Consider the following 27,810-nt stretch of genomic DNA (forward strand, 5'->3'; position numbering starts at 1 on the left):
AAGCCCTATGACCAATGTGACTGTATTTAGAGACAGGGCCTTTAGGGAGGTAAGTAAGGTTAAATGAGATTATAAGGGTGGGTCCCTAATCCAATAAGGTTGGTGGCCTTTTATGATGAGGAAGAACAGAGCAGCCAAGATGGCAAAATAGAAAAACCCTGAGCTTACTTCCTCTCACAAGCACACAAAAATCACAACTATCTGCAGAACAATCATCGATGCAAAAGCCCACCAGAAAAGATCTTCTACAATTAAAGACATAAAGAAGGAACCACGGGACTTCCCTGGTGGTGTAGTGGTTAAGAATCCACCTGCCAGTGCAGGGGACACAGGTCCAAGCCCTGGTCCAGGAAGATCCCAGATGCTGCGGAGCAACTAAGCCTGTGCACCACAACTACTGAGCCTGCGCTCTAGAGCCCATGAGCCACAACTACTGAAGCCCGCACACCTAGAGCCTGTGCTCCACAACAAGAGAAGCCACCGCAATGAGAAGCCCGCACACTGCAATGAAGAGTAGCCCCTGCTTGCTGTGACTAGAGGAAGCCCATGCACAGCAACGAAGACCCAACGCAGCCAAAAATAAATAAATAAAACAAAGAAATTTAAAAAAAAAGAAGAAGGAACCACAATGACACAGGTAGGAGGGGTGGACTCTCACGATATAATTAAATCTCATTCCCTCTGTGTGGGCAACTCACAAACTGGAGAATAATAATATTGCAGAGGTTCTTCAATGGAAGTGAGAGTTCTGAGCCCCATGTCAAGCTCCCCGTGTCAGGTTCAGCACCAGGAAGAGGAGCCCCCAGAGCATTTGGCTTTGAAGGCCAGGGGGGCTTAATTGCAGGAGCCCCACAGGACTGGGGGAAATAGAGACTTCACTCTTAAAGGGGGCATGCAAAATCCCATATGCACTGGGACCCAGGGCTAGGTAATTTGATAGAAGCCTGGGCCAGACCTACCTGCTGGTCTTGGAGAGTTTTCTAGAGAGGCAAGGAGCAGCTATGGCTCACCCTGGGGGCATAGACACTGGTGGCAGACATACTGGGGGACACTCAAACACCTGAACACTGCTGTTGGTGGCTACCATCTTGGTTCATTAATGCCAAGACCTGGCCCCACCCAACAGCCTATAGGCACAAGTGCTGGGACACCTCAGGCCAAATAACTAACTGGGTGGGGACACAGCACTAACCATCAGCAGATAGGCTGCCTAAAGACTTCCTGAGCCCACAGCCATCTCTAGAAATACCCTTAGACATGACCCTGCCCACCAGCGGGCCAAGATCCAACTCCACCCACCAGTGGGCAGGCACTGGCCTTCCTACCAGCAAGCCTGCACTAGCCTCTAGACCAGCTTCACTCAGAGGGCAGACACCAGCAGCAGAAAACTATGATCCCGCAGCCTGCAGACTGAGCCTACCAGCAGCAAGCCAGAGCCTACCCTGGAACCAGCTGAACCCCGGCCCTGCCCATTAGCAGGTCAGTGCAATCTCTGGAACATCCTGGACCCCATACACAACTGTGTCAGGAAATTTCCCCCTCCCAACAATCTGAAACAAGCTCTGGGATCCCTAGGCCTGCAGCCAGATTCCAGGAACCAGATCTGCCTGCAAGTAGTTTGGCACTAACTGCAGGATCTGGCTTCACCTGCAAGTGGGTGGGCAACCACCCCAGTCTTTTGGACCCTGACTCTGCCCACCACTGAGCCAACACTAGCCCTGGGGCCACCTAGGGTTCTGCAACCAGCTGCCTTGTAACCAGGCACCACTAAACAGCAGCCAACAGCATCCACAGAAGGCAGGGCCTGGCAACCAACTGGACTAGGGGCCAACCAAACCTACCAGACCGCCCACATAGTCAGCCTAACACAACAGAAGGACCCATGCAGCCCTCTTAGGGGGAACCACCAAGCATATAGCTTGGGTAATGAGATGGGAGTGCACTGCTGGGATGCATAGGACATCTCCTATAAAAGGCCACTTCTCCAAGGTTGAGAAACGTGACTAATCTACCACATATATAAAATACAAATAGCAACTCAGAAAAAATGAGGTGACAGAGGACTATGTTTCAGACAAAGGAATAAGATAAAACCTCAGAAGAAGAACCAAGTGAAGTGGAGATAGGCAATCTACCCAAGAAAGAGTTCAGAGTAATGGGCCCACAGAGCCTACATAGGGAGCACTCCGAGAGCATATAGCTCTGGTGACCAGAGGGGAGTGCACTGCTGAAATGCATAGGACATCTCCTACAAATGGCCACTCATCAAGATTGGGAAAAGTAACCAACCTATAGAAATAAAAACAGAGAATTAGGCAAAATGAGGCAACAGAGAAATATGTTCCAAACAAAGGAATAAGATAAAACCCCAGAAGAAGAACTAAGAGAAATGGAGCTAGGTAATCAACACAATAAAAAGTTCAAAAGTACTGATCATAAAGATGTTCGAGGGACTTCCCTGGTGGTCCAGTGGTTAAAACTCCACACTTCCACTGCAAAGTGCGCATGTTCAATCCCTAGTCAGGGAACTAAGATCCCACATGCTGCATGGCATAGGCAAAAAAAAAAAAAAAAAAAAAAAAAAGAAAGATGCTCGAAGAACTTGGGAGAAGAATAAACAAATACAGTGAGAAGTTTAACAAAAAGGAAAAATAAAGAAAGATGAAATGGAGCTTAAGAATACAATAAGTGAAATAAAAACTACACTAGAAAGAATGAACAGTAGATTAGATGATACAGAGGAATGGATCAACAAACTAAAAGAGAGAGTAGTTGAAATCACTCGAACTGAACAGAAAAAAAGAAAAATGAATAAAAAGAGATGACGACAGCTTAAGAGACCTCTGGTACAACATCAGGCATACTAACATTCATATTATAGGGGTCCCAGAAGGAGAAGAGAGAGAAAGGGGCAGATAACATATTTGAAGACATAACAGCTGAAAACTTCCCTAACCTGGGAAAGGAAACAGACGTTCGGGTCCAGAAATCACAGAGTCCCAAACAGGATCAACTGAAAGAGGACCATACTAAGATACATTGTAATTAAAACGGCAGAAATTAAAGAGAGAATATTAAAAATAGCAAGAGAAAAAACAACAAATTACATACAAGGGAACTCCCCTAAGACTATCAACTGACTTTTCAGCAGAAACTCTGCAGGCCAGAAGGGAGTGATATGATATATTTAAAGTGATGAAACAAAAAAACCTATGACCAAGAATACTCTACCCCTCAAGGCTATCATTCAGATTTGAAAGAGAGATCAAAAGTTTTACAAACAAGCAAAAGCTAAAAGAGTTCATCACCTTGAAACAGCCTTACAAGAAATGTTAAAGGGACTTCTCTAAGCAGGAAAGAAAAGGCCACAACTAGAAACATGAAAATTATGAAAGGAAAAATCTCATTGGTAATGACAAATGTACAGTAGTGGTAGTAAATCAATTACTTATAAAGCTAGTAGGAACGTTAAAAGACAAAAGTAGTAAAATCATCTATATCCACAATAAGTAGTTAAGGAATACACAAAACAAAAGGATGTAAAACATGATGTCAAAAACAGTAAACATGAGGACTGGGAGTAAAAATCCCAGGTTTTAAAAATGTGTTTGAACTTGAGAGACTGGCAACTTAAAACAATCAGGTAAATATATAGATTGCTATATATAAACCTCATGGTAACCACAAATCAAAAATCTATAATAATACACACACCAAAAAAAGGGAAAGAAATCCAAACATAACTCTAAAGATAGTCATCAAATCACAAGGAAAGAGAGCAAAAGAAGAAGAAAGGAACAAAAAAGAACTACAAAAATAACCCCCGTACAATTAACAAAATTGCAATAAGTACATACCTATCAATAATCACTTTACATGTAAATGGACTAAATGCTCCAATCAAAAGACAGAGTGGGGCTTCCCTGGTGGCGCAGTGGTTGAGAATCTGCCTGCCAATGCAGGAGACACAGGTTCGAGCCCTGGTCTGGGAAGATCCCACATGCCGTGGAGCAACTAGGCCCATGAGCCACAATTACTGAGCCTGCGTGTCTGGAGCCTGTGCTCTGCAACAAGAGAGGCCGCGAAAGTGAGAGGCCCGCGCACCGCGATGAAGAGTGGCCCCCACTTGCTGTAACTAGAGAAAGCCCTCGCACAGAAACAAAGACCCAACACAGCCATAAATAAATAAATTAATTAATTAAATTAAAAAAAAAAAGAGTGGCTGAATAGATACAAAACAAGACGCAAATATATGCTCTCTACAAGAGATCTAAAGACACACACGAACTGAAAGTGAGGGAATGAAAAAAGCTATTTCATGCAAATGGAAACAAAAAGGAAGCCAGGGTGTAGCAATACTTATTTCAGACAAGATAGATCATAACAAGAGACAAAGAAGGGCATTACAGAATGATAAAGGGATCAATCTAAGAAGAAAATATGATAATTTTAAATATATATGCACCCAACATAAGAGTACCTAAATACATAAACCAAATATGAGCACCTAAATACATAAACCAAATATTAACAGACATAAAAAGAGAAATTGACAATAACACAGTAATAATGGGGGAATTTAAAACCCTGCTTACATCAATGGACAGATCATCTAGATAAAAAATCAATAAGGAAACACTGACCTAAAACAGCACATTAGACAAAGTGAACTTAACAAGTATACATAGAACATTCCATCCAAAAGCAGCAGAATACACATTCTTTTCAAGTGTCCATGTAATGTTCTCCAGGATAGGTCATATTGTAGGCCACAAAACAAGTCTCAGTAAGTTTAAAAAGATTGACATCCTATCAAGCAACTTTTCTGACCACAACACTGTGAGACTAGAAATCAACTTCAAGAAAAAAGACTGCAAAAGACATAAACATGTGGAGGCTAAATAATACGCTACTAAACAACCAACTTGTCACTGAAGAAACTGAAGATGACACAAACTGATGGAAAGATATATCATGCTCATGGATTGGGAGAATTAATATTGTTAAAAATGACCATACTACCCAAGGCAATCTACAGATTCAATGCAATCCCTATCAAAATACTAATGGCATTTTCACAGAACTAGAACAAATAATTTAAAAAATTTTCTGGAAACACAAAAGACTCCAAATAGCCAAAACAATATTGAGAAAGAAGAACAAAGCTGGAGAGATCACAATCTCTGGTTTTAAACTATACTACAAAGCTCCAGTAATCCAAACAGCATGGTACTGGCACAAAAACAGACATATAAATTAGTAGAAAAGAAAAGACAGCCCAGAAATGAACCCACAGTTATATGGGCAATTAATCTAAAACAAAGGAGGAAAGAATATACAATGGGGAAAAGACAGTTTCTTCAATAAATGGTGTTGGGAAAATTGGTCAGTTACATGCAAAAGAAGCAAACTGGACAACTCACACCATGCACAAAAATAAACTCAAATGCATTAAAGATATAAATGTAAGACCTGTAACCATAAAACTTCTAAAAGAAAAAGTAAGAAGTATACTCTTTGACATTGGTCTTAGTAATATTTTTTTTGAATATGTCTCCACAGGCAAGGGAAACAAAAGCAAAAATAAACAAATGGGACTACATCAAATTAAAAACTTTTCACATACGGAAACTATCAACTAAATGAAAAGGCCGCCTACTAAATGGGAGAAGATACTTGCAAATGACATACAGTAAGTCCCCTACATACAAGCCTTCAAGTTTTGAACTTTCAAAGGTGTGAATGTGCGTTCCATCAACATCAGGCATGAGTGAAACTGCAGCTTGCCCTCAGTCTTCTACTGCTGACGATCCTTCAGCTCTACCCTCTCCCACCTCCTCCCCCTCCTCCAGTCAGTAACTCTTCTTGCCTGTTCCCTCGATGCCAGCTGTTGTACTGTACTACTGTACTTTTCAAGGAAACATACTGTAAGATTAAAAATGTTTTCTTTATTTTTTGTATTTGTTTTTTATGTATTATTTGTGTGAAAGGTACTATAAACCTATTATAGTACAGTACTATATAGCCGATTGTGTTAGTTGGGTACCTAGGCTAATTTTGCTGGACTTACGAACAAATTGGGCTTATGAATGCACTCTCAGAAAGGAACTTGTTTGTAAGCAGGGGACTTACTGTAGCTGATAAGGGGTTGATATCCAAAATATACAAAGAATTCATACAACTCAACATCAAAAAAACAACCCAATTAAAAAATGGACAGAGGATCTGAATAGACATTTTTCCAAAGAAAATATGCAGATGGCCAACAGACACATGAAAAGATGCTCAACATCACTAATCATCAGGGAAATGCAAACCAAAATCACAATGAAATATCCCCTTTATATCTGTCAGAATGACTATTATCAGAAAGACAACAAGTAACAAGTACTGGCAAGGATTGGAAAAAAGAACCCTTGTGCACTGTTGGTAGGAATGTAAATTGGTGTAGCCACTATGGAAAACATTATGGAAATTGCTCAAAAAATTAAAAATAGAACTACCATATGATCCAGTAATTCCACTTCTGGATATTTATCCAAAGAAAATAAAAACAGTAATTAGAAAAGATATATGCAACCCTATGTTCATAGCAGCATCATTTACAATAGCTAAGATATGGAAGCAACCTAAGTGCCCATCAACAGATGAATGGATACACACACACACACACACACACACACACACACAGTGGAATATTACTCAGCCATAAAAAGAATGAAACTTTGCCATTTGTGATAACATGGATGGTCTAGAGGGTATTATGCTAAGTGAAATAAGTCAGAGAAAGACAAATTATGATATCACTTACATGTGGAATCTAAAAAACAAAACAAATGAACAAACATAACAGAGTCATAGATACAGAGAACAAACATGTCGTTGCCAAGGGGAGGAGTTGAGGGGGAGATAAGACATAGGTGAGGGGGACTGAGGTACACATTTCTAGTTACAAAATAAATGAGTCATGGGTATGAAATGTACAGTGTGGGGAAAATAGTAAACAATTATGTAATATCTTTGTATGGTGACAGATGGTAACTAGACTTATCATGGTGATCAATTTGAAATGTATAGAAATATTGATTCACTATGTTATATATCAGGAATTAACATAGTGTTGTAGGTCAATTATACTTCAAAAGCAAACAAACAGACTCATGGAAAAGGAGATCAGATTTGTGGTTACTAGAGGCACGGGTGTGGGTGGGGTATTGGGTGAAGGCAGTCAAAAGTTACAAAACTTCCAGTCATAAGATAAATAAGTACTAGAGATGTAATGTACAACGTGATAAAGATAATTAACACTGCTGTACTATACATATGAAAGTTGTTAAGAGAGTAATCCTAAGAGTTCTCATCATAAGGAAAAAATGTTTTTTCCCTATTTCTTTAATTTTGTGTTTATATGAGATGATGGATACTCATTAAACTTACCATGATAATCATTTCATGATGTATGTAAGTCAAATCACTATGCTGGACACCTAAACTTATACAGTACTCTATGTCATTTATATCTCAATACAACTGGAAAAAAAATTAAATTCTAAAAAACTTGTTTGTATTAGTCAATATTGTGTAGGTTAGCATTCTCGAAGTGTGGTCTGGGGACATTTTCCGTGGGTCTATGAGGTCAGTTTCAAAATCAATGATTAAATGCTAAAATGTTATTTGCCTTTTTCATTCTCAATCTCTTATGAGTGTATTGTGGAGTTTTCCAGAATGTGATACTGCAGCTCTTTGAATGCAGAAGCAGACTCCAAAATCCAGCTTTATTCTGCTTAGCCAGACATTAAAGAGATTTGTAAAAACTGAAACAGTGCTATTCTTCTCACAGCTATTTTTTTGTTCTAGAAAATATATTTTTCATTAAGATATTACTATGCTAATGTATAATGGATTCATTTACATATTTTTAAAATTTCTCAGTTTTAATATCTAAAACAGTAAATATCAATATATAGAACCCACATAAACAAAAGCCCACTGAGGTCCTGTTTTAAAATGTTGGCTTTATTATTACTTACGTATGGTTAGGTCAATAGACCAGGAGATGACTGTCACTAAAGGGAAGTCTGTTCCCAAGAGTAGGAGGCCTGCCATGTCACACAGGGCCGCACAGGGCCACCCGGGAAGCAATAGTCAGTCAGAAGGTTGAAGGAGTGAGGGGAAAGCATGGGTGAGAGCCTTATTGTGGTTTTCGCAGAAAGGAACAGGCAAGGCAGGGTAAGCAGGTTTAGGGTTGGCTAGTTTGAATAATTTCAGCAGGCTCTTAGGTGTAGGGGCTGTCCTAGGGTTTCCTGGATCTGGCCCTGAGGTGACCAGGACAGGTGAATACAGGCATACCTCGGAGATACTGCTGGTTTGGTTCCAGACTATTGCAATAAAGCAAATGGGGCAATAAGGCAAGTCACACGAATTTTTTGGTTTCCAGTACATATAAACATTATGTTTACACTATGCTGTAGTCTATTAAGTGTGCAATAGCATTATGTCTAAGAAAACAATGTACATATCTTAATTAAAAACTAATGCTGCTCGGGCCAGGCCACCAAGGGTCCCTTGCACCAGCTGGCCCCGCCCGCTCCGCGAGGGCAGGACCCGGGCCTCATCTCAGCAGCGGACAGCCGACCCCTCTGGCTTGGGCCCTGGACAAGATTTGCTTGGATCTGCCTTTGGCCACTCTTGAAGGGGACAGTCTCCAGAGTGAGGCTGGCTCTGTGATGGGGTCTGAGGACTCCAATGCTGCAGCAGAGAAAGGAGGATGTCAGAAAACCATAGGAGGGCTGGGGAGAAGATGGCGGAAGAGTAAGACGCGGAGATCACCTTCCTTCCCATAGGTACAGTAGAAATACATCTACACGTGGAACTGCTCCTACAGAACACCCACTGAACGCTGGCAGAAGACGTCAGACCTCCCAAAAGGGAACAGACGCCCTCAGGCGACCTACATGCAGAGGCGGGTCCAAATCCAAAGCTGAACCCCAGGAGCTGTGTGAACAGGGAAAAGAAGGGGAAATCTCTCCCAGCAGCCTCAGGAGCAGCGGATTAAAACTCCGCAAACAACTTGATGTGCCTGCATCTGTTGAATACCTGAATAGACAACGAATCATCCCAAATTCAGGAGGTGGACTTTGGGAGCAGGATATATTAATTTTTCCCCTGTTCCTTTTTTTTTGTGAGTGTATATGTATATGCTTCTGGGTGAGATTTTGTCTGTATAGCTTTGCTTTACAATAGCTTTATTTTGCTTCACTATATTATAGCCTATTTCTTTCTTTCTTTCTTTCTATTTTTTCTCCCTTTCACTCTGAGCCGTGTGGACGAAAGGCTCTTGGTGCTCCAGCCAGGCATCAGGGCCGTGCCTCTGAGGTGGGAGAGCCAACTTCAGGACACTGGTCCACAAGAGACCTCCCAGCTCCACGTAATACCAAACGGTAAAAATCTCTCAGAGATCTCCATCTCAACATCAAGACCCAGCATCACTCAATGACCAGCAAGCTACAGTGCTGAACACCCTATGCCAAACAACTAGCAAGACAGGAACACAGCCCCATCCATTAGCAGAGAGGCTGCCTAAAATCATAATAAGGCCACAGACACCCCAAAATACACCACCAGACGTGGATGTGCCCACCAGAAAGACAAGATCCAGCCTCATCCACCAGAGCTCAGGCACTAGTTCCCTACACCAGGAAGCCTACACAACCCACTGAACCAACCTTAGCCACTGGGGACAGATACCAAAAACAACAGGAACTACAAACCTGCAGTCTGTGAAAAGGAGACCCCAAACACAGTAAGATAAGCAAAATGAGACGACAGAAAAACACACAGCAGATGAAGGAGCAGGGTCAAAGCACACTAGACTTAACAAATGAAGAGGAAATAGGTAGTCTACCTGAAAAAGAATTCAGAATAATGATAGTAAGGATGATCCAAAATCTTGGAAATAGAATAGACAAAATGCAAGAAACATTTAACAAGGACGTAGAAGAACTAAAGAGGAACCAAGCAATGATGAAAAACACAATAAATGAAATTAAAAATACTCTAGATGGGATCAATAGCAGAATAACTGAGGCAGAAGAAAGGATAAGTGACTTGGAAGATAAAATGGTGGAAATAACTACTACAGAGCAGGATAAAGAAAAAAGAATGAAAAGAACTGAGGACAGTCTCAGAGACCTTTGGGACAACATTAAACGCACCAACATTCGAATTATAGGGGTCCCTGAAGAAGAAGAGAAAAAGAAAGGGACTGAGAAAATATTTGAAGAGATTATAGTTGAAAACTTCCCTAATATGGGAAAGGAAATAGTTAATCAAGTCCTGGAAGCACAGAGAGTCCCATACAGGATAAACCCAAGGAGAAACACGCCAAGACACATATTAATCAAACTGTCAAAAATTAAATATAAGGAAAACATATTAAAGGCAGCAAGGGAAAAACAACAAATAACACACAAGGGAATCCCCGTAAGGTTAACATCTGATCTTTCAGCAGAAACTCTGCAAGCCAGAAGGGAGTGGCAGGATATACTTAAAGTGATGAAGGAGAAAAACCTACAACCAAGATTACTCTACCCAGCAAGGATCTCATTCAGATTCGATGGAGATATTAAAACCTTTACAGACAAGCAAAAGCTGAGAGAGTTCAGCACCACCAAACCAGCTTTACAACAAATGCTAAAGGAACTTCTCTAGGCAAGAAACACAAGAGAAGGAAAACACCTACAATAACAAACCCAAAACATTTAAGAAAATGGGAATAGGAACATACATATCAATAATTACCTTGAATGTAAATGGATTAAATGCTCCCACCAAAAGACACAGGCTGGCTGAATGGATACAAAAACAAGACCCATATATATGCTGTCTACAAGAGACCCACTTCAGACCTAGAGACACATACAGACTGAAAGTGAGGGGGTGGAAAAAGATATTCCATGCAAATGGAAATCAAAAGAAAGCTGGAGTAGCAATTCTCATATCAGACAAAATAGACTTTAAAATAAAGACTATTACAAGAGACAAAGAAGGACACTATATAATGATCAAGGGATCGATCCAAGAGGAAGGTATTACAATTGTAAATATTTATGCACCCAACATAGGAGCACCTCAATACATAAGGCAAATACTAACAGCCATAAAAGGGGAAATCGACAGCAACACAATCATAGTAGGGGACTTTAACACCCCACTTTCACCAATGGACAGATCATCCAAAATGAAAATAAATAAGGAAACACAAGCTTTAAATGATACATTAAACAAGATGGACTTAATTGATATTTATAGGACATTCCACCCAAAAACAACAGAATACACATTTTTCTCAAGTGCTCATGGAACATTCTCCAGGATAGATCATATCTTGGGTCACAAATCAAGCCTTGGTAAATTTAAGAAAATTGAAATCGTATCAAGTATCTTTTCCGACCACAACGCTATGAGACTAGATATCAATTACAGGAAAAGATCTGTAAAAAATACAAACACATGGAGGCTACACAATACACTACTTAATAACGAAGTGATCACTGAAGAAATCAAAGGGGAAATCAAAAAATACCTAGAAACAAATGACAATGGAGATACGACAACCCAAAACCTATGGGACGCAGCAAAAGCAGTGCTAAGAGGGAAGTTTATAGCAATACAAGCCTACCTCAAGAAACAGGAAACATCTCGAATAAACAACCTAACCTTGCACCTAAAGCAATTAGAGAAAGAAGAACAAAAAACCCCCAAAGCCAGCAGAAGGAAAGAAATCATAAAGATTAGGTCAGAAATAAATGAAAAAGAAATGAAGGAAACAATAGCAAAAATCAATGAAACTAAAAGCGGGTTCTTTGAGAAGATAAACAAAATTGATAAACCATTAGCCAGACTCAACAAGAGAAAAAGGGAGAAGACTCAAATCAATAGAATCAGAAATGAAAAAGGAGAAGTAACCACTGACACTGCAGAAATACAAACGATCATGAGAGATTACTACAAGCAACTCTATGCCAATAAAATGGACAACCTGGAAGAAATGCACAGATTCTTAGAAATGCACAAACTGCCGAGACTGAACCAGGAAGAAATAGAAAATATGAACAGACCAATCACAAGCACTGAAATTGAAACTGTGATTAAAAACCTTCCAACAAACAAAAGCCCAGGACCAGATGGCTTCACAGGCGAATTCTATCAAACATTTAGAGACGAGCTAACACCTATCCTTCTCAAACTCTTCCAAAATATTGCAGAGGGAGGAACACTCCCAAACTCATTCTACGAGGCCACCATCACCCTGATACCAAAACCAGACAAAGATGTCACAAAGAAAGAAAACTACAGGCCAATATCACTGATGAACATAGATGCAAAAATCCTCCACAAAATACTAGCAAACAGAATCCAACAGCACATTAAAAGGATCATACACCATGATCAAGTGGGGTTTATCCCAGGAATGCAAGGATTCTTCAACATACGCAAATCAATCAATGTGATACACCATATTAACAAATTGAAGGAGAAAAACCATATGATCATCTCAATAGATGCAGAGAAAGCTTTCGACAAAATTCAACACCCATTTATGATAAAAGCCCTGCAGAAAGTAGGAATAGAGGGAACTTTCCTCAACATAATAAAGGCCATATATGACAAACCCACAGCCAACATTGTCCTCAATGGTGAAAAACTGAAACCATTTCCAGTAAGATCAGGAACAAGACAAGGTTGCCCACTCTCACCACTATTATTCAACATAGTTTTGGAAGTGTTAGCCACAGCAATCAGAGAAGACAAAGAAATAAAAGGAATCCAAATCGGAAAAGAAGAAGTAAAGCTGTCACTATTTGCAGATGACATGATACTATACATAGAGAATCCTAAAGATGCTACCAGAAAACTCCTAGAGCTAATCAATGAATTTGGTAAAGTAGCAGGATACAAAATTAATGCACAGAAATCTCTTGCATTTCTATACACTAATGACGAAAAAATCTGAAAGTGAAATTAAGAAAACACTCCCGTTTACCATTGCAACAAAAAGAATAAAATATCTAGGAATAAACCTACCTAAGGAGACAAAAGACCTGTATACAGAAAATTATAAGACACTGATGAAAGAAATTAAAGATGATACAAATAGATGGAGAGATATACCATGTTCCTGGATTGGAAGAATCAACATTGTGAAAATGACTCTACTACCCAAAGCAATCTACAGATTCAATGCAATCCCTATCAAACTACCACTGGCATTTTTCACAGAACTAGAACAAAAAATTTCACAATTTGTATGGAAACACGAAAGACCCCGAATAGCCAAAGCAATCTTGAGAACGAAAAATGGAGCTGGGGGAATCAGGCTCCCTGACTTCAGACTATATTACAAAGCTTCAGTAATCAAGACAGTTTGGTACTGGCACAAAAACAGAAATATAGATCAATGGAACAGGATAGAAAGCCCAGAGATAAACCCACACACATATGGTCACCTTATCTTTGATAAAGGAGGCAAGCATATACAGTGGAGAAAAGACAGCCTCTTCAATAAGTGGTGCTGGGAAAATTGGACAGCTACATGTAAAAGTATGAAATTAGAACACTCCCTGACACCATGCACAAAAATAACCTCAAAATGGATTAAAGACCTAAGTGTAAGGGCAGACACTATCAAACTCTTAGAGGAAAACATAGGCAGAACACTCTATGACATACATCACAGCAAGATTCTTTTTGACCCAGCTCCCAGAGAAATGGAAATAAGAACACAAATAAACAAATGGGACCTAATGAAACTTAAAAGCTTTTGCACAGCAAAGGAAACCATAAACAAGACCAAAAGACAACCATCAGAATGGGAGAAAATATTTGCAAATGAAGCAACTGACAAAGGATTAATCTCCAAGATTTACAAGCAGCTCATGCAGCTCAATAACAAAAAAACCAACAACCCAATCCAAAAATGGGCAGAAGACCTAAATAGACATTTCTCCAAAGAAGATATACAGATGGCCTACAGACACATGAAAGAATGCTCAACATCATTAATCATTAGAGAAATGCAAATCAAAACTACAAATGAGATATCATCTCACACCGGTCAGAATGGCCATCATCAAAAAATCTAGAAACAATAAATGCTGGAGAGGGTGTGGAGGAAAGGGAACGCTCTTGCACTGTTGGTGGGAATGTAAATTGATACAGCCACTATGGAGAACAGTATGGAGGTTCCTGAAAAAACTACAAATAGAACTACCATACGACCCAGCAATCCCACTACTGGGCATATACCCTGAGAAAACCATAGGTCAAAAAGAGTCATGTACCAAAATGTTCATTGCAGCTCTATTTACAATAGCCAGGACATGGAAGCAACCTAAATGTCCATCGACAGATGAATGGATAAAGAAGATGTGGCACATATATACAATGGAATATTACTCAGCCATAAAAAGAAATGAAATGGAGGTATTTGTAATGAGGTGGATGGAGTTAAGAGTCTGTCATACAGAGTGAAGTAAGTCAGAAAGAGAAAAACAAATACAGTATGCTAACACATATATGTGGAATCTAAGGAAAAAAAAAAAAAAAGGCCATGAAGAACCTAGTGGCAAGACGGGAATAAAGACACAGACCTACCAGAGAATGGACTTGAGGATATGGGGAGGGGGTGGGGTGAGATGTGACAGGGTAAGAGAGTGTCATGGACATATATACACTACCAAATGTAAAATAGATAGCTAGTGGGAAGCAGCCGCATAGCACAGGGAGATCAGCTTGGTGCTTTGTGACCACCTAGAGGGGTGGGATGGGGAGGGTGGGAGGGAGGGAGACGCAAGAGGGAAGAGAAATGGGAACATATTGTATATGTATAACTGATTCACTTTGTTATAAAGCAGAAGCTAACATACCATTGTAAGGCAATTATACTTCAATAAAGATGTTTTAAAAAAAACAAAAAACAAAAAAGTAATGCTGCTGGAAAAATGGCACCAACAGACTTGCTCAATGCAGGTTTTTCACAAGCCTTCAATCTGTAAAAAATGCAGTATCTGTGAAGTGCAGTAAAACAACATATTGCTGTATTGGCCCAAAGTATAAGAGCCCTGCGAGAGCTGGGTAAAGGGGGTGGTAATGGGGGCGGAGGGGTATGGTTTTGGATTGGTTAGCTTGCACATGAAAGGTATATTCACAAGGGGGGAGTTTGTCATCTCTAGGAATTAGCTAGTCCTCAAAGGAGCAGTCTCTCCTGCACTAGCAAGGTCCCAGCTGCCAGAGCACTGAGAAGACAGAAAGTAAAGAAACACAGTCAATACAGGTCCTTAATAGTTTTTAAGAGTGTAAAGAGTGTAGAGATGTTCAGAGACCAAAGAGTTTGAGGACTTCTTGGCTAGGTTATGCACAGTAAAAAAGAAGCCCCAAATCTCAACGTCTTACAGCAAAGAGGGTTGTTCGTTGCTCAAGTGAAGTCTTCACACTTCTGATAGGTGGCATACAGTCATCCCTGGGGATCCTTGGGGGATCTGTTCCAGGACCCCCAAAGGATATCAAACTCTACGGGTGCTCAAGTCCCTTGTATTAAATGGTGTGGTACAGTCGGCCTTCTGTATCCGAGGATATGGAACCCACAGATGCAGAGGGCCTCCTATACAAAGAATAACAGAACATTTAAAAAAAAGTCATAATTTCAGAACAAAAGAAAATCATTTAAATTGAATTACTTTAGTTTAATGAGAAACTCCCTATATTATCCTTATTTGCTCAACTTTTTATCATGAATTAGTGAGATTTCATCACTACTTAGGAAGAGTTCAGGGACTGGTGCTTGGAAATTTCTGACGTCTAGGACAATTATGGATGGAAATGACATGAAGGAGAGGAAAGACCTTACCTTGTTTATATGCTGAAAGGACCCAGCAGAGAGGGGGAAGGTTGAACATACTGGAAAAAGAGACACCTGAGAGAACTCCTGGAGGAGGTGCAAGAGCAAAGGAGGGAGCGGTCTGAAAGAGGAGGAGAGAGAGAGGAACCTCTCCTTCGAAAACTGGTCGGATAGGAGGAGAGGCTTCCCTTGAAGATAAGTTAGTTGAGGGAAGGCGGGAAGCTGCAAGAGTCCACCCCTAACGGCACTGATTTTGTCTATGAATCACAGGTGAGTTTACTGCTGGAGGTGAGCGGGGCAGGGAAGGTGGAGGGTTTAGGCCCATTGCAGGGCCTGGTGAAGGGAGCCAACGAAGCACAAACAACAGGAGATGAAGCAGAACCGAAGGCCCAGCTGAGTTTAGACCTTAAACAGTAACAGCATGAAACACACGGCAGCCTACCTTTCCTAACTCAGCTTCCTAACCCTGGCATTGAGTAGAAGTGGGGTTGGGGTGGGTGTAGGGAACTGATGTTTACTGAAAGGCTGTGTAGGGTGATGGTTAAGAGCACGGCCTCTGAAGTCAGCTGGCCTGAGTCAAAATCCTGTCACTTTCCTATTCAGTAAAATGGGGCCAATAATAGTCTTGTGGTGTTGTTTTATGTGGGTAACAGTGGTTTTGTGGAGTTGTTTTGAGGGCTAAATGACTATATATATGCTGTGGATTTTCTTTCCACAACCCTGCTTCTGGGGGTTAAGGGACCCACCTAGGTTTCATGATTAGGTGAGTGTAGGACTCTTGAAAAGGGACTGTTGGGCTGCACCCCGCAGGCCTGTAAGCCCAGTGTTTGCCCAGCTTGAAGACCGTAGAAGGACCCCAGAATCAGTGACGGAGACATCAATGGTGTTCATGGATAGGAGGATCTTACCTGTGGGAAGCGAGGTCCGGGCGTGACTCCCCACCCTGTGGGGCAGACAGTGGCCGTCTTCACTACCACGGGGAGAGGGAGGTTACCAGTTACAGGGGGAATCGACGTCAGCGTGGCTCATCGGTTACCAGGGAAACCAGCATGGGAGCCTGCCCCTCACCGCCCCTTTGATGAGCCAGCAAGGTGCGGACGTTCTGATCTAATGAGCGATCCCCAGCTGGGCCGGGGCGAGCATGCAGCCATGTACTTAGGAGGGAAGGTCAGTCAGGTGAGTAGGGGTAGGTGAGGCAGGGACTGGTCAGGCAGGGGACGCACAGCGAGCAAGGGAGCCGCCATCGTGGGGGGCTGACCATACAGGGACAACCCAGCTCCTCCGCCCTCCCTGCCCGTTTCCTTTGAGGCTCCTCCTCCGTGGTCCCCATGATCCTTTCTGGTTGTGGTGGGGAACGGAAGGCAGGTATACCTGGTTCTCCCCTGTTTTGTTTCCAAAGTATACTTTGGCATAATCTCTAGGCCCTACTTTCTTCAGGCCTTTAGTTTTATATCTCAGTTACCTGTTGTAGAAGTAAACTACACCCTGCCTCTCATTTGTGTTTTACTCTAATAATTCTAGCCTACCTATTCATCCACTTGCCCTCCAGAGAAGGACCTCTGGATCGCAGGGGGAGGTCACATATGTGGAAGAGGCAAAAGATAAAGGCATAAAAATATGTTTTAGAACATCTCTTCTTACCTACTAACTCCCTTAATTCTCCTGTGGGTAGATGTCTTCATCCCCCGAAAATACCCACCGCCGATGCTCAGAGGGGTCAGTAATGTGGGCAGAGTTACTTACGCAGCTGTTTACTGTCAGAGCAATAAAACAATTCTACGCCTGTGCTCTTCCACTTGGCGCTCTGCCCTGCCTCAAACCAAGGGCTGCACTGGTCCCGTGGCGGCCTGAGGGCTGGAGGCCTCGGAGGACTGGGGTGAGGGAGGCGTAGGTGCTGGTGGGAGAGTAAAGAGCCTAGGCGAGAAGAGAAAGAGGGGCTCTATGCGCAGAGAGGCGGGGGCTGATGAACAGGGAGAGAAGGAAGACGCGGAGGAGCTGGAATCACAGTGAAAGGGATGAGCAGGTGGGGAGGGGAAAGGAGGGATGACTTGTGGAACAATGGGAGGTGAAGCTGATGGTTTTACGGGGTTCACTTCCAGGTGATGACGAGTAGCCACAGGACTACTGAAGAGAAGCTGAACACCACTGGTGTGGAGGACACGAAGAAGCATGAGTTCCAGCTGCTTGAGTGAAAGTTGAAAAACAGATCTGATGTCAGAGTCCTTTACAGATGCTTGAGGAGTGAGCTTGTGGTTGAAAACAGAGCAGGCAGGGGCCCGGGTAGCAGAGGCCCGGAGCTGGTGCAAGGCAGGAGCCTCCGGGGAAGAGGGGCTGCAGAGGTAGAAAGAACCTTGGTTTTTAACTGTAGCACGTGGCAGTTCTCATCCATGACTCTGTATGGTCCTCCCAGCAATCCTATGAGATGCATACGGGGCAGGAAATAGACTTTCTCCGCGATAAACCAGCTGCGAAGCATCGGCACTGGGACGCAGACCATGTCTCCTGACTTGATCCACGCTGTCTGTAGTTTCCCATGAGAGTCTTGATCCTCTGCGTACTATTCACAGTAGGAGATCAACCTCTTAGAGAGAAAACTTATAGTCTCTACATAGAAATGAAAGAACTTTTCTCTAAGTTTTCTTCACCCCAGACTCTATGTTAAAAATCTTCAGGCTGTAAATTGTGAGAAAGAGCTGTTGGACTGTCAGGAATTGGTGCAGGTGAGGTTCTTATGGTGCCATCTAGTGTCCGTGATTGGACTTACAAAACTTTGGCTATAAGTATTCTGAAAAATAATTTATTTAAGGAAATAGCAAGTAACTGATTAATTTTGCAAAAGAATAGACATTAAAACACCTAATATTTTCCTCTCCCTGGCGGGAAGATTTATTAACCTGCCCTCTTGATCACCCCGAGAGCTAGACCAATGCAGTGAATTACTTCATTGCATTAACACAGAAATTATGACCTAGTGAAGTCCAAGGTTACCTTATTTTCTTTTCACTATACCAGTTCATCCAAGACCTTAAAGATCATGAAGCTTGGTGCTAGAAGTGTCTGAGGCATTCAGGTCTTCATTCAGTAGAATGATGTATACAGCAGTGCTTCACAAACTATAAAATGTTAAGCAGAAGTATTATATAGAGCTATTATTTCACACATACGATTCCATACCCTTGACACACCTCCCTTCTAAGCCTCATAACATATTTATAAGATAAGAGTTGCTATCTAGACTTTACATCTGAAGAAGCTGAGGCTCAGAGATGTTATATGACTTGCCCAAGGTCATAGAGCTAGTTTTCTCTTTGCTGTACTACATTGCCACTATGACACTGATATAAGGAATTAATATGAATTTATTCAGCAGAAACTTATTAATGCTCACTAGTACCATCCGTTGGGTTAGGAACAAGGTATATAAAGATTTATGACTGTTGGGAACTGAATGTTTGTGTCCAACTAAAATTCGTATGTTGAAGCCCTAGCCCCTAATGTGACATATTTGGAGGTAGGGGCTTTGTGGAAGTAAAGTTAAATGAGGTTATAAGGGTAGGGTCCTGATCCAATAGGATTACGTCCTTAAGGATAGGAAGAGAGACCAGATCCAGATCTTGCTTTCTCTCGGCAGGCACATGCAGCAAGAAGGCAGCTGTCTGCAAGCCAGGAACAGAACTCTCAACAGAACCCGACCATGCTGGCACCCTATCTCACTTTCAGCTCCAGAACTGGGAGAAAATTAATTTCTGTTGTTTAAACCACCCAGTGTATGGTATTTTGTTACGGCAGCCCAGCCCAAGCCAACTAAAACAATGAATATCTACTCCCCCTAAGCTGCTTCCAGCTTTGTTAGGGAAGTCAGTTGTTAGATAAATCACAACCCAACTTGCTGAGATAGATGTATGGACACCTCATATTTCTAAATGATTGCCTTAGAAAGAATCCTGATGAGACTGGTGGTGACAGGCTACCACAGATGTCAGACAGCTCTAAACTCAAATACATTTAAGAGATGACCTCTTACTTAGAGGTACCTTGTCATTAATAAACATGGACTTTCTCTCAGAACCCCGTGTGCCCTCTTTGCGTAGGAGATGGGATGGAGTTGCGGAGCCAGTGACTAAATGTGGCTTTGGGTTCTGGTTCAAGAACAGAACCTGTGGTCCTCAGCTGCTACATCTATCAGATGAGATGGTTTTGACTAGCTGCCATCTGAGGCAGTCATCTGAATCTTTTTGCTCACTTTGTCCCTAGAAGAGTTTTGAAAAACTGTGAAACTGTTTCCACTTTTGAAAGTTGACATCTAAAATTTTCCATTAGAAATGTAGTTTTAAAGAATGTAATTTCCATTATACTATAAATATTGACATTTTAAAATAAAATCATCACATGACTCTTATGTTTCCAGTACCATCAAAATAACATATTTATTAGAAATTCACTATCATTCATAAAAAAGACTGCCTTTCAACATCATTCCTTTTTCTCAATGAAATATTATTTTCACTCCATTCTCCATTCCCAGAATTTTATGTAACGCAGTGTATTTTTATGTTTGAAAGTCTTTTAAAATTAAAATTAAAAATTAAAATTACCTGAAAGTTTTATTATCATAATTATCAGTAGTTAAAATTTGAAACAATATATTATAAATTTTGATAATAATTACACATAATTAGTAAAATTTTATTGGATACATCTCTCAAAATCTATTGATGAATGTTATTTATTGTTAGAAAGAGATACAATTTAATCTAGATTCAATTCCTATTTTGGGGTTTTACAGATATAAGCACTCAGAGACACTGTTCTCATAAATAGATGAAAATAGTTTTATTATAGTAAAGTCATTCAATTATTTCAACTTCTGAATTGCATGCCAAAAGTATCTCACAGTAATCTCTCATTAAATGTTATTTTAAATCATCAACTTTAGGTTCTCCATCAAATTTGTTGAAAGCAAAGAATTAGAAACCCCCTGAATTACAAAAGGATTGATTATCCAGTCTTTACAGTCAATCTGGGACTACTATAGGACAATCATCTCACTTATAAACACTAATTCTAAGGAAGAGTGCTAAGTAAGGCAGAGAGCCTTGCATGTCACCTGGATGACCTAAGATGCTACCAATGTTTCTTACCTATACTCTGCTTGGTTCTCTCAACACTCTCCCTCAGGAGCAATGCTTTCTTTGAGTAAAATTATCATCACTCTTATAACCACACTCTACATTATATCTGAATGAACATATTGGCCAAACTGCTCCACTGAATACCAAAATACCCACTCTTAAAGAGAAGAAAAGGAAAGACACAAAGCCTGAATGCAAATTTTTGATGCCTTATTTTGGAGACTTCTCTGAAAGCAGAAGTGCCATCCATTAGAAATACAATGTGAGCCATATATGTAATTTAAAATTTGTTTGAAAAGCAAAAAGAAGCAGGTGAAATTAATGTTATATGTAATGCAATATTTCCAAAATATAATCATTTCAACATTCAGTCAATATAAAAAGTTAAAAATGAGGTAGTTTTACATTTTTTTTTTTTTGGTACTATTCCTTGTAGTATTTTATACAAGCAGCAAATCTTAATTCATACCAGCTACACTTCAGGTGCTCAATATCCACATGTGACTAGTGACTATTGTATTGGACAACACAGCCCTTGAGAGACACACTGCAGTAAGATTTGGGATGGATAAGAGAGCAGTCTTTTGTTTTTGTAAAGTAAGAATATGGTGAACATAAGCGAAGTGGTCAGAAAGGAAAATAGTCCTATCCATGCCCTCGTACAGCTGTGAAAGGTATCTTTCACCCCAGGGCCTATGCTGCACAGCTGTATGAAGTGGCCCTGGTGTACCTCAAGAGATAGAGGTACCCCACTTTGAAGATCATTATTTTAAGGTGAATTCTAGCTGCCAGGGTCTTTGGAAAATAATGCAATGATAATGAAATTATGCCGCCTTATCTTCTGGAGAAGACCTAGTCAACTATCCTCTAAAATTCTGGAGCAAGTAAAAAGAAAAAATTCATGAGACAATGATTAGCAAAAGATCTAGAAAGCCCTTGTTACTTTGTCAGCAATATCCTGGTATGACTTTTTTAAGTCATACCAAGTATGGTTGACAACCTACCTTATTGCAAGTAGAGAGTTTTTGGTAATAGTAGGGTGATGTTTTCTCCTCTGACTTTGATGGAGACAAGATGAGGTTATATGAAAATCATCAACCTAACATCAGATTACTCTAGGAGGTGAAGATTTCCTATGTTAGGGCACAGAAATGACTAAGAATCTCTTCCTTACCTCTATTTTCTTAGGAAACTTCTACAATTTGTCCCTCTAGCTCTTTCTAAATTCCAGTGTACAGTATGAATGTTGGGCTTCCTTTCCAAAGGAACCCAGATGCTTGTCCTAAAAGGTAAGTATAAAGAAGTACTCTATGATACTGTCTTAGTTGGCTTGGGCTGCCATGACAAAATACCATAGACTGGGTGGCTTAAACAACAGAAATTTATTTTCTCACAGTTCCGGAGATTGGGAAGTACAAAAGATCAAGGTGCTAACTGATTTGGTTTCTGCTGAGAGCTTTCTTCCTGGCTCTCAGATGGCTGCCTTCTGTGTCCTCCATGGTAGAGAGAGAAGTCTGGTGTCTCTTCCTTTTCTTATAAGGACACCAACCCTGTCAGATTAGGGCCCCACCTTTATGACCTCATTTAACCTTCATCACCTCCTCACAGGTCCTATCTCTAAATGTCTTAGTGAATTCAAGCTGCTGTAACAAACTACCATACACTGGATGGCTTAAACAACAGAAATTTATTTCTTACAGTTCTGGAGACTGGAAGTTCAAGAGCAGGGTGCCAGTACGGTTGAGTTCTGGTAAGGAAAGTTTTCTGATTTGTAGACTGCTGACTTCTCCTTATATCTGCACCTGGCAGAGAGCAGAGAGGAAGAGCAAACTTTCTTGTGACTCTTTTTAAAAAAATTAATAAATGTAATTTATTTTTGGTATTTATAATTTTTTACTGAAATATAATCAACTTACAATGTTTCAGGTGTACAGCAGTGATTCAGTTATATATATATATGTGTATATATATATATATTCTTTTTCAGATTATTTTCCATTATAGGTTACTACAAGATATTGAATATAGTTCCCTGTGCTATACAGTAGTCCTTGTTGTTTATGTATTCTATATATAGTAGTGTGTATCTTTTAATCCCAAATTCCTAATTTATCCATCCCCTCTCCTTTCCCCTTTGGTAAGTGTAAGTCTGTTCTCTGTGTCTGTGAATCCATTTCTGTTTTGTAAATAAGTTCAGTTGTATCATTTTTTAGATTCCATATATAAATGATATCATAGGATATTTGTCTTTCTCTCTCTGACTTACTTCACCTAGTATGATAATCTCTAGGTCCGTGTTGCTACAAACCATATTATTTCATTCTTTTTTATGGCTGAGTAGTATTCCATTGTATAAATATACTACCTCTTCTTCATCCATTCATCTGTCATTGGACATTTAGGTTGCTTCCATGTCTTGGTTATTGTAAATAGTGCTGCTATGAACATTGGGGTGAATGCATTTTTTTGATTTAGAGTTTTCATCTTTTCCAGATATATGCCCAGGAGTGGGATTGCTGGATCACATGGTAACTCTATTTTTAGTTTTTAAGGAACTTCCATACTGTTCTCCACAGTGGCTGCAGCAATTTATTCCTACCAACAGTGCACAAGGGTTCCCTTTTGTCCACACCCTCTCCAGCATTTATTATTTGTAGACTTTCTGATGATGGCCATTCTGACTGGTGTGAGGTAATACCTCACTGCAGTTTTGATTTGCATTCCTCTAATTATTAGCGATGTTGAGCATCTTTTCACGTGCCTGCTGGCCATCTGTATGTCTTCTTTGGATAAATGTCTGTTTAGGTCTTCTGCCCATTTTTTAAAATAGATTTATTTATTTTTATTTATTTAGTTTTGGCTGTGTTGGGTCTTCGTTGCCGTGTGTGGGCCTTCTCTAGTTGAGGCGAGTGGGGGCTACTCTTCATTGCAGTGCATGTGCTCCTCATTGTGGTGGCTTCTCTTGTTGCAGAGCACGGCTCTAGGTGTGCAGGCTTCAGTATTTGTGGCACTCGGGTTCAGTAGTTGTGGCCCACAGGCTCTAGAGTACAGGTTCAGTAGTTGTGGTACATGGTCTTAGTTGCTCCGCGGCATGTGGGATCTTCCTGGACCAGGGCTTGAACCCATGTCCCCTGCACTGGCAGGCAGATTCTTAACCACTGCATCACTAGGGAAGTCCCTTCTGCCCATTTTTTGATTGGGTTGTTTGTTTTTTGATATTGAGCTGTATGAGCTGTTTGTATATTTTGGAGCTCAATCGCTTGTTGGTTGCATCATTTCCAAATATTTTCTCCCAGTCTGTAGGTTGTCTTTTCATTTTGTTTATGATTTCCTTTGCTGTGAAAAAGCTTTTAAGTTTAATTAGGTCCCATTTGTTTATTTTTGGTTTTGTTTCCATTACTCTAGGAGACAGACCCAAAAAAATATTGCTGCGATTTATGTCAAAGAGTGTTATGCTTATATTTTCCTCTAGCAGTTCCTGTACTCCAAAAACTATACGATGAAGATGACACAAACAGATGGAAAGATATACCGTGTTCTTGGATTGGAAGAATCAATATTGTTGAAATGACCATACTACCCAAAGTAATCTAAAGGTTCAATGCAAACCCTATCAATTTACCAATGGCGTTTTTCACATAACTGGAACAAAAAAATTTTAACTGTGTGTGGAAACAGAAAAGAAACTAAAGAGCCAAAACAATCTTGAGAAAGAAGAACAGAGCTGGAGGAATCACGTGCCCTGACTTCAGACTATACTCTAAAGCTACAGTAATCAAAACAGTATGGTACAAAAAAACAGACACATAGATCAATGGAATAGGATAGAAAGCCCAGAAATAAACCCATGCACTTATGGTCAATTAATCTATGACAACGGAGGCAAGACTATACAATGGAGGAAAGACAGTCTCTTCAATAAGTGGTGCTGGGAAAACTGGACAGCTACATGTAAAAGAATGAAATCAGAACATTCTCTAACACCATACACAAAAATAACTCAAAATGGATTAAAGACCTAAATGCAAGACCAGATACTCTTGTGACCCTTATAAGGTACTAATCTCATTCATGAGGACTCCACCCTCCTGACTCATTTGATCCTAATTACCTCCCAATGGCCCCACCTCCTAATACCACCCCATTTGAGTATAGGGTTTCAACACATGAATTTTGGGAGGACACAAATATTCAACTCATATCACCAAATATAGTTACATTGGGGGTTAGGATTTCAACATATGAATTTGGAAGGGCCATGATTCAGTCCATAGCAGATATTAAGGCACTAAGGGTATGGAATTCCATTTTAGAAGCTCTTCAAATAATTTAAGATAATCAGCTGCCTGAATTATTTGTTTAGGATGAAATTCTGTTTAGCTGGAGGCAAAAGACTCATTTAATATTTTCCAGAATTCCAAGTCTTTTTATAACATCATCCTCTGTCATCTCCTTATGTATGAAATGGCTTGAATTTCATGATAAAATTTCATTATGACACACTTCTCCCAAGAAAAACTCTTGTGGACAATTTTGGGGGTTTTTAGGTAAACTATTACTAGTGCAAGATATTTTTTAATGAACTATTTCTAATTTTTTCCCTGTAAAGTTATTTCTTCTAGTCTCAGAACTGCAAAGACATAGTAGCTCCCACCCCCAAAGTCCTATTTAAAAATAATGAGCATTCTACAATCAAGAGACATGCTGAAAAGCGGGGGGTTTCTTTCAAATAAATACACAGGTATTCCTAGAGTAGTTAATTTTTAAGTGAAACTAGTGATACTTCCTGCCAAGCATGAGTATAGTACATGAACCTGTGAAACTAGAATAAACTAAAAAGTACCTGTGACTACTTTAGAAACTGATGTACGGAATACACTTGTAGTCTATTTTTTATAGCTGTGACATTGGGAAATTCCATAGAGTAAAAATATAGGGTGTTTTAACTTTGCTGTAAAATACGAGTTTTTGGTATTGAAGAGGGAGATATGCATCCAACTTGTACTAAGTTCCTTATAGAGAATTTAAAAAATCAATCATTCCAACAAATAAAAACTGTAATGGCTCAGTAGTATTCATCATGAACAGTTACTGTAAATAAGGGCTGAAGTATTCAAAGAAAAGGAGCTCAGAATCTTTCATGCATTAACTATTCTAGGCAAGACCATTGAAGAAGTAATATCAGTTTGAGATGGTTCAAATATGTTACCAAGTCTAAGGACTTACACATTATTATATCACAATTTTACTTTTAGTTATCTAATTTAGGAATGTTTGATTCTAAGAAGAAGCTGGAAACTAACTGGAATTGTCTCTAGCAATGTTATTATATAGGCTTTTACTTAGGCTTATAGATTTTTCTGCTATATTTTATTCATCTTGACATAACAATAGGCTAATTGTAATTATATCACAGTTCATGGGCTTACGTTTCACAACTCCCTCTTAGAAACTCTGATTTAGTTTGTGACTTATTTAGTTTACACACTTGTTCTCTAATAATTTAGTTCTGTAATGCTGGTTAAAAAATTTTTGGACATTCCCAATATGCACATATACATTAAAAATACACACAGATACCTCTGTGTTTATGTACTATGTATACTATAAAACACATACACAATAGCAATTTTAAAGGATTAAAGATGAAATAATTAAATTTTAAATTTAAATCTTTCTATTGAAGTACAAAATAAGAACATGATTTGACATTCTTCCTTATTTTGGAAAGTCTTGGTTTATCATTTTGTGACATGGTGATTTGAGTTTGATTTCTTTCTAATATAATAGACTTTGGGGGGGAATAGTTTTAGATTTATAGAAAAATGGATATGATAATACAGAGCTCCTATATACCCTGTACCCAATTTCTCCTATTACTAACATCTTACATTAGTATGGTATATTTATTACTTAATGAGCCAATTTTGATCCATTATTGTTAACTAAAGTCCATAGTTTATTCATACTTCTTTTGTTTAACCTAATGTCTTTTTCTGTTCCAGGACCCCATCCAGAATACCACATTACATTTAGTTGTCATGTCTCCTTAGGCTCCTCTTGAGTGATAGTTTCTCAGACTTTTCTTGTTTTTGGTGGCCTTGACAGTTTTGAAGAGAACTGGTGAAGTAATTTTTAGGATGCCCCTCTAATGGAGTTTGTAATTTGTCTGGTGTTCCTCTCATTAGACTGGGGTTATGGGTGTTTGGAAGATCACAGAGGTGCGGTGCCCTTTGCATCCGATCATATCAAGGTTACATACCATCAGTATGATTGATCACTGAGCTCAGGTCGCATTGTAACCTGGCCCATGGGTAAGTATTCATTTCTGCTAAGGTCCGTCAGCAAGCCAAAACTTGTTTCTCACAAGGAGAGTAGTTATCTTCACAGGATGGCAGGGCTTTGCTACAAAATCCTAAAGGGTTGCATTGTGATTCACTTATATGTACTTGCCAAAGACTCCAAATATCTCTATCTGCCACTTCAAGCATCACTGGGTCAACTGAATCATATGACCCAAGTGGAAAAGTAACTTGCACAGCAGCCTGGACCGTTGCAGAGACTTCTCTTCGCTCACTTGGTGTTATGCCTCTTTTTTTTTTAACAGTAGGAGGGGCCAGATGTAACAACTTATCCTTCACTTAGAAGTGATATCTTGATATACTCAACTCCAAGGGACCCCTAGAAATTTCACTGAGGTAGAAGGCCTCTGAATTGGGGGGGATTTACTTCCCATCCTCTGACATGCAAATATCTTACCAATATGTGTACAGTAATTGG

The 27,810-nt window shown here is 39.9% G+C and overlaps 1 long non-coding RNA gene across 5 annotated transcripts in view; it reads right to left on the minus strand.

Annotated features, from left to right (window-relative positions):
* Positions 1–27,810, minus strand: part of LOC137759196 (uncharacterized) — a 58,046-nt gene that overhangs the window by 26,133 nt on the left and 4,103 nt on the right. For all 5 annotated transcript variants that reach the window (XR_011073043.1, XR_011073045.1, XR_011073044.1 and 2 more), the window contains exons 2-3: positions 22,729–22,832; positions 18,887–19,011 (exon numbers count right to left, since the gene is read on the minus strand). This is a non-coding gene — a long non-coding RNA (uncharacterized lncRNA). The remainder of the gene's footprint in view (positions 1–18,886; positions 19,012–22,728; positions 22,833–27,810) is intronic.

Source organism: Eschrichtius robustus, chromosome 2, assembly GCF_028021215.1.
Source record: "Eschrichtius robustus isolate mEscRob2 chromosome 2, mEscRob2.pri, whole genome shotgun sequence".
Lineage (NCBI taxonomy): Eukaryota > Metazoa > Chordata > Mammalia > Artiodactyla > Eschrichtiidae > Eschrichtius > Eschrichtius robustus.